General features: G+C 43.4%; 1 pseudogene; it reads right to left on the bottom strand.

The window, feature by feature from the left end:
• Positions 1 to 13,630, bottom strand: part of LOC122230297 — a 36,279-nt pseudogene extending 22,649 nt beyond the window's left edge.
• Positions 13,631 to 14,123: the final 493 nt, after the last annotated feature.

Below are 14,123 nucleotides of genomic sequence, written 5' to 3'. Positions count from 1 at the left end.
GAGATCACGATTTCAGAGATTCCTTCCAATCTAGGTATGTCCATCCAGTGGAAGAACACGACTACACTTTAAGAAAAGGTACTGAAAGACTCTTATCTAAAAAATAGCAAAATGAACAGTAAGAAATTCCAAGTTAGGGCTGGAATGGAGAGAAACCTTCCAGGGTTAGGGTACGGTTGTTGTTGTTGGTTTTTTTTTTTTTGTTTTGTTTTTTTAATTCTCATATTGGCCACTAGAGGAGAATCATCACAGGTTTGGGAACCACTAGAAGAAACCCAACAGACCAACCCCCTATCACCAGATCGGATGGTGTCTACACTGTCTTCACTCAATTTAATTCACAAGTTTTTAGCAGGCTTTAATATGTCTGTATCACCACGTCTGTTGTTGTAAAATTCTTTAGAGAACGGCAGAGGATGCTCTCGGTCATGCATTTCAGCAAACTGTAATTCTTGGAAGAGGTGGGTGATGGAATTCAGCTTCCACTGGAGGAAGATATAAGGAAATTCTGCTGGGAGCAAGTTGCTACAGTTGTAAAACTGGTTGCCAACACGGTCTTTTATGGTATCCAATGCCTATGCAAAACTCACAAGATAAATTTCTACTTAAATTTGGAGGCAGGAAAAATTTTGTCTTTCTAAGCAGTCGTGTGTGCTTGCTTTTCATGTATAAAAGAAACTGTTTACAATCTAAAGCTAAATTTACTATAGAAGCACAATAATAAACTACTCCAGGGGTGCCTGGGTGGCTCGTGTCTGACTTCAGCTCAGGTCATGATCTCACAGTTCATGAGTTTGAGCCCTGCATTGGGCTCTGTGCTGACAGCTCAGAACCTGGTTTGGATTCTGTGTCTCCCTCTCTCTCTGTCCCTTCCCCACTCGCACTCTCTCTCTCCCAAAAATAAACATTAAAAAATTTTTTAAGAAAATAAACTACTCCAGCTATTTGGCAATGCCTGGTTTTTTTTGTTCATTTTAATTTGCTTTCTTATTATTTTTATAACCTATTTTCATAGGATTTAATATCATGAGCCATCTCTCCCTCCCTTTTTTGGCATACAGGACTACATTTTAAAAATTACTCCAATTAAAACAAGTTACCACTATACACCTATTAGGAGACTAAAATTTGCAACTTTTCTGACCACAATGTTATGAAAGTAGAAATCAACCACAAGAAAGAATCTGGAAAGAGCACAAATATATGGAGGTTAAATAACATACTACTACACAATGAATAGGTCAACCAAGAAATCAAAGAATAAATTAAAAATTACATGCAAACAAATGAGAATGAATACACAATGGTCCAAATCTTTGGGATGCAGCAAAAGTGGTCCCAAGAGGGAAATTTATAGCTATACAGATCTACCTCAAGAAGCAAGAAAAATCTCAAACAACCTAACCTTACACTAAACAAGTCAGAAGAACAAAACCCAAATCTATCAAAGGAGGGAAAGGATAATGATTAGAGAAGAAATAAATGATATAGAAATTAAAAAAAAATAGTAAAACAGACCAGTGAAACCAGGAGCTGGTTCTTTGAAAAGATCAACAAAATTGATACACCTTTAGCCAGACTCATCAAAAGAGAGAGAGAGAGAGAGAAAGATCAACAAATAAAATCACCAATGAAAGAGGAAAAATAACAACCAATACCCCAGACATACACTTAGAATATTATGAAAAATTATAGGTCAACAGATTAGACAACTTAGGAGAAATGGAAAAAGTCCTAGAAACATATAGCTCCACCAAAATGGAAGCAGGAAGAAATAGAAAATTTGAACAGACCGATTACCAGCAATGACATTGAATCAGTAATCAAAAAACTCCCCAAAAACAGAAGTCCAGGACCAGATAGCTTCACAAGCAAATTCTACCGACCATTTATTTGTTTTCTGCCAAACATTTACACAAGATTTAATATCTACTCTTCTCGAACTATTCTAAAAATAGAAGAGAAAGGAAAACGTCTAAATTCATTCCATGAGGCCAGTATCATGCTGATACCAAACCAGATAAGACACCACAAAAAGAGGACTATAGGCCAATATCTCTCATGAATATAGATGCAAAAATTCTCAACACAATATCAGCAAACTGAATCCAACAATACAGTAAAAAATCATACAGCAAAATCAAGTGGACTTTCTTCCCAGGATGCAAGGGTGGTTCTATATTCATAAATCAACCCACGTGATACATCACATCAATAGGAGAAATGATAAAAACCATACAACCATTTTAATAGATGCAGATTAAGCATTCAACAAGGTACAACATACATCATTCACGATAAAAACCCTCTGCTAAGTAGGTCTTAACAGAACATATCTCAACATAATAAAGGCTTTATATGAAAAACCTGACAGCTAACATCATATTCAATGGGGAAAACTGAAAGCTCTTCCCATAAGGTCAGGAACAAGACAAGATTGTCCACTCTCACTAGTTTAAAAAACAATTTTTGTGTAAGTTTATTTATTTTGAGAGAGATAGACAGAGCATGCATACAGGGGAGGGGTGGAGAGAGAGGGGACAGAGGATCCAAAGCAGGCTTTGTGCTGACAGCGAAAGCCCAATGCTGTGCTTGAACTCACGAACCGCAAGATCACGACCTGAGCCGAAGTCAGATGCTGAACCAACTGAGCCACCTAGGTGGCCCTGACTACTTTTATTCAACACAGTATTGGAAGTCCTAGTGCAGCAGTCAGACAACAAAAAGAAATAAAAGGCATCCAAACTCGTAAGGAAGAAGTACAACTCTCACCATTTGCAGATGACACGATACTATATATAGAAAATCCTAAAGACCCCACCAAAAAAACTACTAGTATTAATAAATAAATCAGTTTATCAGGATGCAAAGTCACAGATACAAAATTAGGGTACAGAAATTTGTATATTCCAATACAATAATAATGAAGCAGCAGAAAGAGAGATTAAGAAAACAATCCCATTTACAATTGGCCGAAACCAATAAAATATCTAGGAATAAACTTAACCAAAGAGGTAAAAGACCAATAGTCTGATAACTATAAAACACTGATGAAAGAAACTGAAGGTGACACAAAGAAATGGAAAGACATTCCATGCTCATGGACTGAAGAATATTATTAAAATGACCATATTGCCCAAAGCAATCTGCACATTTAATGCAATCCCTATCAAAATACCAACAGCATTATTCACAGAACTAGAATAATCCTAAAAGTTCTAAGGAACCGCAAGCAACCCCAAATAGCCAAAGCAACCTTGAAAAAGGAAGAACAAAACAAAGTATCAGAATCCCAGATTTTAAGATACACAAGTTGTAGTTATCAAAATAACATGATACTGGCACAAAAATAGATACATAGATGAATAGAACAGAATAGAAAACCCAGAAATAAACCCATGATTATATGGTTAATTAATCTTCCACAAAGGAGGTAAGAATATGCAATGGGAAAAAGACAGGCTTTTCAACAAATAGTGTTGGGAAAACTGGACAGCTGCATACAGAAGAGTGAAACTGACCATACACAAAAACAAACTCAAAATGGATTAAAGACCTAAATGTAAGACCTGAAATCATAAAAATCCTTGAAGAGAGTACAGGCACTAAAGTCTCTGACATTGGTTGTACCAAAATTTTTCTAGATAGGTCTCTGGAGGCAAGAGAAAGAGATGCAAAAATTAGCTATTGGTATTACTTCAAAATTATAAGTTTCTGCACGGTGAAGGAAACAATCAACAGAACTAAATGGCAACTTGCTGAATAGGAGAAGATATTTGCAAATGACATATCCAATAAAGGGGTTAGTATCCAAAATATGTAAAGAACTGATACAACACCCACAAAACAAATAATCCAATTTAAGAAAGGGCAGAAGACATGAACAGACTTATCTCCAAAGAAGGCCTACAGATGGCCAACATCTTGTGTCTACAATAAAAAATGACCAACATCACTTTTTCAATGTTTATTTATATTAGAGAGAGACAGAGAGACAGAGAGACAGAGAGTGAGTGAGCAGGGGAGGAGCATAGAAAGAGGGAGACACAGAATCAGAAGCAGGCTCCAAGCTCTGAGCTGTCAGCACAGAGCCCAGTGCAGGGCTTAAACTCACAAAAACTGTGAGATTATGACCTGAGCTGATGTCAGATGCTTAACTGACTGAGCCACCCAGGTGCCCCTCAACATCATTTATCATCAGGGAAATACAAATCAAAAGTATAATGAAATATCACCTCGTGCCTGTCACAGGGCCTAAAATTAAAAACACAAGAAACAAGTGTTGGCAAGGAGGAGGAAAAGGAAGCCTCTTGAACTGCTGGTGGAAATGCAAACTGGTGCAGCCACTGTGGGCAACAGTGTGGAGGTTCCTCAAAAAGTTAAAAATAGAACTGCCCTACGATACAGCAATCATACTACTATTTACCCCAAAAATGCAAAAACACTGACTCAAAGGGACGCATGCATCCCTATATTTATAGCAGCATTATTCACAATAACCAAACTATGGAAGCAGTCCAAGTGTCCATCGGTAAATGAATGGATAAAGGTGTGGTATATATACACAAAGGAATATTAGGCCACAAAAAAAGAATGAGGTCTTGCCATTTGCAAGCTAGAGAGTACAGTGCTAAGTGAAATAAGTCAGTCAGAGAAAGACAAATACATTGGATTTCACTCATATATGGAATCTAAGCAACCAATGAGCAAAGGAAAAAAAGAGTGAGAGAGACAAACCAAGAAACAGACTGTGAAATATAGCGAACACATGGATAGTTACCAGCAGGCAGGTGGGTGAGGGGATGGTGAAATAGGGGATGGGGATTAAAAAGTACACTTACAATGATGAAAAAAGTAACTTACAAGTGACCAAAAAAAAAAAAAAAAAAAAAAAACGGACAGTACCAATTGCGGGCAAGGATGTGAAGCAATGCAACTCTCATCTGTTACTGGTGGGATTGCACAATGTCACAGCCACTTTGGAAGACAGCGATAGTTTCTTACAAGGCTACACACAGGCTTACCACGTAATCCAGCAATCATGCTTCTAGCAATTTACCCAAGGGATCTGAAAACTCCAGTCTGCATAATCACCTGCATGTGAATGTTTACAGACGCTTGACTCTTAATTCCCAGGAATCGGAAACAACCAGGATGTCCTTCAATAGGAGAACGGATGGGCAAACTGTGGTATACGTATATTGCTCAGTGATAAATAACGAGCTACCAAGCCACAAGAATGCATGGATGACTTTTAAGTACATGTTGTTAAATGAAAAAAGCCAGTTTCAACAGACCACATGGTTTATCACTCCCATTTTTTAAAGTTGATTTATTTGAGTATTTTTGAGAGAGTGAGCTGGGGAGGGGCAGAGAGGGAGAGAGAGGGGGACAGAGGATCCGAAGTGGGTTCTGTCCTGATAGCAGACGGCGCTTGAACTTATGAACCGAGAGATCATGGCCTGAGACAAAGTTGGACGCTTCACCAAGTGAGCCAACCAGGCGCCCTTAGGACTCCCATTATATTAAACTCCAGAAAAGGCAAAAATAGAGAAGTAAAAAAGATTAGTGGTTGTCAGGGGTCAGCGGGAGGAAAGGAGGATTGAATGGGTGGAGCACAGGGGAATTTTTGGGGGGGGGGGGCGAAACCATTCCATATGATACTAGAGTGGTGGATACAGGACACTATTTGTCAAAACCCACAGACCTTTATAGCACAAAGAATGAACCTTAATGTATGCTGCAAACAGATCCCTTAGGAAGCTGGGAGATCCTACGATAGAATGCAACAAAACAAATTATATTACAAATATATGAACAACCCCACTGAAGGAGTGAGGGACCTAAGTAACTTTGGAAATGACTGGAGTCTGCAAGGCTAAAGGCAAAAGAAACTGTCCATGAGCGCTGTTCTCTAATAAGGTTGTTTCTATGGGGGGGGGGGGGTATAGGTTAACCGTGGGTTAATGTATATATATTGCCATACACGCATATTGGAATTGAACATTAAGTAAGCGGATAGCAGGTGGAGGGATCCATCCATCGGAGTGGGGAGGTTAGAATGTTCCATGCAGCAATGGATTAGGGCTGATTACAACAGCATGAACTCACGTTTAGCTTCATACAGATACACAGGTTTGTATATTTGCTCCTTGTTCTGTCAGCTAAGAGGGCCTAGAAGCAAAGTTACCCTAGTCCCAACAAACACTCCTAGCACCCAAATCTTGGTTTCTTCTTCTTCTTCTTCTTTTTTTTTTTTTTTTTTTCCAATTTCTTTACATGTTTATTGACTTTTGGGAGAGAAACAGAGTATGAGGAGGGGAGGGGCAGAGAGAGAGGAGACAGAGACACAGAATCTGAAACAGGCTCCAGATACCCAGGTGCCCCCCCCACCTCCCCAAATCATGGTTTCTAGTATTATTCCCCAATAAAAGGAACTAGAGCCCTTTGGTTCTTCTAGGACTGGGGCCGAAAATATACAAGATGATCTTGGAACATCTAGAAGGCCAGAAAGTAAGGAAGTGCTAACCCAAAACAGTACAATCCCGTGAGGAGAAGGGGATGTCAAATGAACACAGGAGCCAAATGAAAGAGCTCCCACTGGCCAAAGCTGAAACAATTTAAGAAAATACGGTAGTATTATTGGCTTATTACCCAAAACATAAGTTACATACCCATGAGTCTGTACTGGTACAAATAAACGACTGAATATATAAATGAATGGGGGAGAATAGAGAATCTTTCATGAGGAGCAATTTCAACCATTTTATGTCAATACTCTACCCTGAAGGTCTGGAGCATAGTCTCCCATTCCTTAAGTATGGGCTGCACAGAGTGGCTGCCTTCCAAAAAGTATAGTATGGAAAGGAGGGGAAAAGGTAACTCTACCGTTACTGTTGGGGGAACCCGACAAACACTGCCTCAAGCCGGGCACCACAATGACAAAATACTATCATGTTGACAGTACAACCTTGATAGGATGTGAGAAAATGGCCCTTCACCTCTGAGGTCTTCACCCCCTCAACACAGAACCACAGTACAATCGTGGGAAAAACGTCAGGCAAATCCCAATCGAGGGATATTCTGCAGGATCCCTGACCAGCCCTCCTCAAATCTATCAAAAAACGAAGTCTGAGAAATCATCGCTTCCAAGAGAAGCCTAAACAGACAACTGAAAGTAACATGGTATCCGGGATGGAATCCTGGGACGGAAGAAGGTAAGTAGGTAAAAATAAAGGAAATCTGAGTCAAGTGTGAACTTTTGATAATAACGTATCAATATTAATTGTAATCACTGCACCCTGCTGAGGTAAAACGTTGAGGGGGATGTTGGTGCCAGGTATGTGGAAATTCTCTGTACTACTGTCACAATAGTTCTAGATGATTTATTTATTTATTTTTTTTTTTTTTAATTTTTTTTAACGTTTATTTATTTTTGAGACAGAGAGAGACAGAGCATGGACGGGGGAGGGTCAGAGAGAGAGGGAGACACAGAATCGGAAGCAGGCTCCAGGCTCTGAGCCATCAGCCCAGAGCCCGACGCGGGGCTCGAACTCACGGACCATGAGATCGTGACCTGAGCTGAAGTCGGAGGCTTAACCGACTGAGCCACCCAGGCGCCCCTAGTTCTAGATGATTTAAAATTAAAAGTTCAGGGGCGCCTGGGCATCTCGGTCGGTTAAGCTTCCGACTTCAGCTCAGGTCGTAATCTCACTGCTCATGAGTTCAAGCCCCATATCGACCCAACTGCTGTCAGCGAGGAGGCTCTGCTTTGGATCCTCTGTCCCTGTCTGTCTCTCTGCCCTTCCCCTGCTCACGCTTTCTCAAAATTAAACATTTAAAAAAATTAAAAGTTCATTACAATGACACACACACACACACCTCTCCAGAGCATGGGCTTGTGTTTCAGAGGGGAAACTTGCAGGCCCACCAGGCAAACACCTAGAGTAGCTGAGGCTCTGAGCAGAGTCTGTGGGGGTGGAATTCAGACCACCTCACAGTGGTTCAGAAAAGAAGTTCTACTCTCATCTGTTCAAGGTGTCAAGCCAGGACTTCTCATCCATTTCCAATGGGCAAACCCATGCCGCAGGGAATCCTTGGAATTTCACCCAAGGGGGAAGAAACTCCTCAGAGAAAAGAATTTTGGAATCTGACGTTGTCCCTATCATGCAACAGATCTGGGGGAAAATGGTACCACCCACGGAGAAGCGTTTTCTGTCCGGCTGGCAGAGCCTGCCCCCACCTTCATCCCTGAGGTGGGACCCTGGGGAGAGCAATGAGGTCCCAGCGAAGGCACCTGTGGATCACACCCCAGGGAGGTGGATCTAGATACCCTGCTGGGGTGGGCCTGGGAAGCACCTTGAGGCCCACGGAAAGGAGCAGGCCTGTAGGAAGGAGGTGCCGTGTCGCTAGGCCTTCTGATTTTTCATGCAAAGCCAGGCATTCCAAATGTCGTATGCAATTACAGAAACTTTTTTTTTTTTTTTTTTTTTTTTGCAACTGCAGAGCTTTTAAATGTAGGCGACTCATTCAACTTCTTTTTTAAGAAAGCACTGTGCTGGCTAAACAAAACACATCTGACGGCCTTACTCAGCTGGTGGACCCCCAGTCTGTGACCTCCGAGAAAGGGGAACTCTCTTGATAGTGCTCAGGTTTCAGAATTATACATTTAAAAGCCAGGACGATGGAACCTGCATGTTAACCACTAGCCACTGGGATGTGTGGCTATTTAAATTAAAACTAATTTAAATTGTATATAATTAATTATTAATATAATTAAAATTTGACTTCCTCAGTCACACTAAGCCCATTTTAAGCACCCAACAGCCTTTTCCATCATGGCAGAAAGTTCCATCGGACAGTGCTAAATATATAGGACAGATTGGGACAATCGTCAAAATTTGAATACAAGGTATGTATTTGGTAACATGCGTCCATATTAAATCTCCTAATTTTGATCCATATAACATAGTTATGTAAAACAATTTTTTATCTCTGGATGAATATGTGGAAATACGTAAGGGTAAAGCAGACAAGAGGCCTGCAACTTGCTCTCACATAATGTAGAAAGAAAACATATGTACTTAGGTCAGTAATGCAAATGTGGCAAAACCCTAATAACTGGTGAACCTGGGTACTATTCTTGCAACGTCTCTGAAAATTTGAAATCATTTCTGAAGTTAGGGTGAAAGGGGGGAAATGGAGGGGAAAACACACACACACACACACACACACACACACACACACACACACTCCAGGGAAGCCAAGAAAGTTACCATGTTGACTTAAACAAGGGGTGGTCCTCAACTGTCCATGGTAAACCCCATCTCATGGCCTTCCTCAGGGGGTTTCCTCACACACATAATTATCCCACACGTTTCCTCCGTGGCCCTTCAGAACTTCTCACTTCCTTCGTGGTGCCTTCATGCTCACTGGGCAAAGTGTCCCCAGTCCCAGGAAACTCCATTCTCCGTTTACAGGTTGACATGATCATTACTGGACACCTCTTCTGGCTCAAAGTAAGGTATGCCCAGCTCTAGAGCCCTTCTCTGGCCCCTCACTGCTCAGTGTTTCACCTGGAAGAGCGTAGCACAACAGCGTCTGTCCTCAGCTGTAGCCCAATTGGTTTTACACATTAATTCAAACCGGGCAGTGCACCCAGAGGTGTTCATGGTACCAGGCTGTCACCACCTACCCATCTAAGCATCGCAGCTGTAAGAGTTTTTAAAAAAACATTTTTTTTCAGTTTATTTTCAGAGAGAGAGAGAGAAAAAAAATGAGAACACAAGCAGGCAAGGGGCAGAGCGGGAAACAGAGAAACCCAAGCAGGCTCCAATAGTACAGAGCCCAATGAGGGGCTCGAACCCATGAACGGTGAGATCATCCCCTGAGCCAAAACCAAGATTCCAACACTTTGCCAGCTGAGCCATCCAGGTGCCCTGATTTAAGAGCTTTTTTAAATTGGTATGCAGTGGGGCTTCCGGGTGGCTCAGTTGAGTAAGCATCTGACTTCCCCTCAGGTCAGGATCTCGCGGTTTGGGAGTCTGATGCCCGCGTCGGGCTCTGGGCTGACAGACAGCTCAGAGCCTGGAGCCTGCTTTGGATTCTGTGCCTCCCTCTCCTTCCCCCTCCCCCACTCGTGCTCAGTCTCTTTCTCTCAAAAAAAAAAAAAAGTAAACATTAGAAATTTTTAAAAATTGTTTCGTGTTTACATCTTTATGTACCATCTTACTCAAATGTGTAATTGCAGTAATATACGTGCATTTCATTTCAGTGCAATGGTTTTCTTTTTCCTCTTTTGCTTCTAACTTCCTGCAACACCTTTCTCCCTTCTTTTGGCTTCTACCCAGGGTGCGGCAAGTCCTGCTACCCTTGCTTCCATCCTGGCCACAGAGACCCCAGCCTTGGGCACATACAGTTGTCTGTCCACATTCCCTGGCATTGGGAGGGGAAAGGACCTGTGGTGCCAGAACACCCTCAGCTGGTTTTCTATGGAATCCTTTCACTCTAAGAGCACCTGACTGTTCTTAACCTTTGTTCATTAGCAGGGCACTGGGTGCTGTTGTGGTCATAGATGTTGCATGGTTATTTTAACTGAATTCAGCAAACACTTCTTGAGAGCCTACTTTGGGATCCAGGCATCCTGCCAGGTGCGGCTGATAGAATCCTCATCAATGAGACCTTGCCCTTGAGGAGTTCCCAGGTGGCAAAACCCAGAACTATGGAAGGTGCTGGTTTTTATCAGCAGTGCCGGGGTAAACCGGGCATTGTGCTAGAAGCTTGAGCTCATTTGGGGGAGGGCACCTGCCGTGACTGCAGCATGCCTTCTCTGCGAGCAGAACCTCTGACATCTTAGATGTTGCATCCTACCATGTACATTCTTCAAACTTTCATCTCACATGTAGCTCCTGTTATACTCTCAGGCTCCCAGACTTGTTCTATCGCCCAACTAAGAGGCAGTTTCAAGTTCAACCAATTGAGTCCAAAACAAAGCATCCAAGAGAGGAATGCACCTGCTCCCCAAAGCCCCTCTCTGTATAGACAGAATTCATTTATTGCTCATCTGGTTCTTCCTTCACGAGAGACCCATGCTTGTGTCTCAGGCAGCTCTCTTTTTCAGGGTTTTCTATTAATCCCTCCCCACACCCACTTCCAGGCTTGGAAGGTATGGATAAGTCAACCCTTCTTCCCTGGGCTTTCAAGAAGCACCTTGGGCAAGGCATCAGATAAAACCCTCCATATGAGTGATAAGCATTTTCCACACCAGCTCTGCCAGCAACAACTCAACTGCACAAGAAGTGACAGTGACTACATAAACACATCCCACTACACCCAAATTAAATGTGTCTCAGCTTTCCTTCCTCTTGGCAGAATTTCCAACAACAACCGTGGACCCTCCCTCCACACCCCGCTCTTGACAGGAGGGCAAGTCAGAAAGGAAAGAGATAGGCACCTTAACCTCCGACACTAAAAATAAATCTTACTTTTACGAAAAAACAGAAACACAGCAAAACATATGCTGTGAATGCCCCCTGGGTCCCTCCCAGGGCCTCCTAGGGCCAGTGAGGGGCTCTGAAGCCCAAGCTTCAGTAGCTTCTTGGCAAATCCACCTCTGCTCCCATCAAATATTTTGAGCCACTCTAGAAAATCGCTGAGCACTTCCTGCAGAGAGCCCTGGATTTGAGAAAGCTCTCTCTGGGGAGTGTGTTTTTGGGATCCTTCTTTCCTCCAGGACATATTGATGTATCCTCAGTTACAGGCAAGTGGAACAGCAAACTCTTTTAGGTTCCCAGGGCTCAGACCGCGTTGACCAACCATTCAGCTTTGCCCGTCTCAGTTTTAGCTCCCCCAGTCCCACATCCCGGGAAATCCCCTCCATCCCAGGAAAACCAGGATGGCCAGTGGCCCTGGTGTGGGCTCTCAGAGGAGGCACAGAGCAGTGGCAACTTGACAACCACACAGACTTGGGGACTGCACCCATGCCTGCCTGCCTTCCTGGCACAAACCTGCCACATCCCGACCTGAGAAGGAAGGGAAACCGGCTCTAATCAGCTTAAAGGAATTTTTTGAAAGAAGAAATTCCTCTTTCTCTTCTACCTTGAAATCGGAGACCTTGGGTAGGGGCATCTGATTTGCTAAGCCAAGCTACGTGTCCGCAAAGGCACAGTGGGGTCAAGAAGGCAGCTTAGAATTCATCCTTTTTGGCTGTAAAGGGAGGTGGACTCTTGGGACTTCCAGACACATACAGTGACAAATTCCCCAAACTTGGGAAGGGGATACAGGTAACAGCCAGCCAAAGAAACCACGAAGTCAAAGACTAAGAGTTTATGTTGTACACGCATCCAGCATGAACGAGCAGGGCAGAGAGTGGAAGGAAGCTGTGCATGTCAGCGTTAGCCAAAGCAGGTTTACAAAGAGCCAGCACCTGCCTTACAACCTCAGGGGGGCCATGAGGAGGGACGGAGATGTGGTCTGTGTGCTCAGGATCTGTTTGGATGACAAAGAACAGCCAGCGTGGAGGGCTGGTGGCAGATAGGATTGGAACAAGATGGGGTGCTCTAATCCTAAAAACGCTCAAAGGTTCGAAGGCGGAGGCACTGATATTCAGGGGACATGGGGAAAATCACGAGATCTCGGGCTCTAATTCAGGGGCCTGCCAAATTGCTCAGACACGTGAGCTGAGGATTTTGGATCTGGTACATGGTGATAGCGAAACAGGGGAGATAAGACAGGAGAAGTTACATTTTTCTTCCCAAGAAGAGCAAGTGTTAGTATTTTTGCTGCTTTGGGTTTGTCGCCATTTCTCCTCAACCCTACTCTAGGAGCAGTAGCTCAAGTCAGAACCTCAGTGTTTTTCAAAACCCATCTGGCTCGACTTAATCTGTTTTCACACCCAAATGTCCGCTGTTTGCAAGGCCCTCTGGGCTTGACTGCCTGGGTGTATTCCTATCCTTAGCTATTTTAGTTGCACGGATAAGTCACTAGTTGTTTTCAGAAAGCTGTGGTCCAAGTCAAAAACTTGAGCTTTCCAGGGCCTCTCAAGCCAGAGTCCCACCCCTACTGTCTTAGCTCAGTGCTTCCTTCTGGCTGTCTTGTTAGTTTCTACCCTGCACAGGGAGCTCCTTTCCCCAAACATAGGCCTTTTGTTGGGGACAAGACAGGGTTGTTTTCCTGTTGAAATCTGTTTCTTCCCTTCTCAGCTTTTAAAATCTCACCTGTCCTTCCCGTTCCTGCTTTACCGTTTCTTCTCCCCGGGGCCTGCCTGCTCGTGTCCTCCCAGCAGGCAGTCAACTTTCCAGCCTCTGAACTTCAGAGAACTTCACCTAGCCCAGCAACAAAGCAGCGTCTTCCAGCACCTTGAAATCTAGACCTTGCTGTTTTGTAGACAAGAACATAGACCTCATCTGGCAGCAGGTTAGAAATGCTGTATCTTAGCCCCACCCAGATCTGCTGATTCAGAATCTGCATTTTAAGGAGATTCCCACATGACTTGTATTAGACACGAAAGTTTCAGAAGCACTTAAGATCACTGGTCCCCAACTTCAGCTGCCCTAGAATCTCTTGAGGGGAGTTTTAGAACATGTTGACCTCTGGGTCCCGCCCCTAGAGATTGTGATGAAATAATCTGAGATGCCAGCTTGACAAGGGAGAGTTTGACAAACTGCCCAAGTGACCGTACTACACAAGCACAGCAAAGTTTGAGAACCACTGGCTTAGCACAGTCACTCCGTCCTTGTCCCATGGCCCCAGGAAATTCCAGAGCCTCCCATGAGATCTCTGTTCTGAAACCGTCTCGGGCAGGGGTGGGGACGTGGGCACGTCCTCGCCATCACCTCTTTCTCGGGGGTCCTTCCTCATAGCACATGCTGGCACTCCACGGGTTTCGCCACGTCTTTGAATCCCAACCCCCACCCAAAGTAAAATTTGATGCACATGAGACATCTGTGGGTGTGGTCCGCTACAGACCTGGGAACATGGGTGAAGCGGGGGAGGAGTCGACATGACCAAAGTGCCAACAACCTCTAAGAGGAATCGTTTTGTCAGTGGTTAATAAAATGTCTCAATATATTTAGGCCTTTATGGACATAATAGCGCTGCCTTGACCTTATAGTTGTAGGGGTATG

This window comes from Panthera leo, chromosome C2, assembly GCF_018350215.1.
Source record: "Panthera leo isolate Ple1 chromosome C2, P.leo_Ple1_pat1.1, whole genome shotgun sequence".
NCBI classification, from domain to species: Eukaryota; Metazoa; Chordata; class Mammalia; order Carnivora; family Felidae; genus Panthera; species Panthera leo.
Note: the sequence above shows the minus strand (reverse complement) of the source record. Positions and strands in the feature narration are given on the sequence as shown.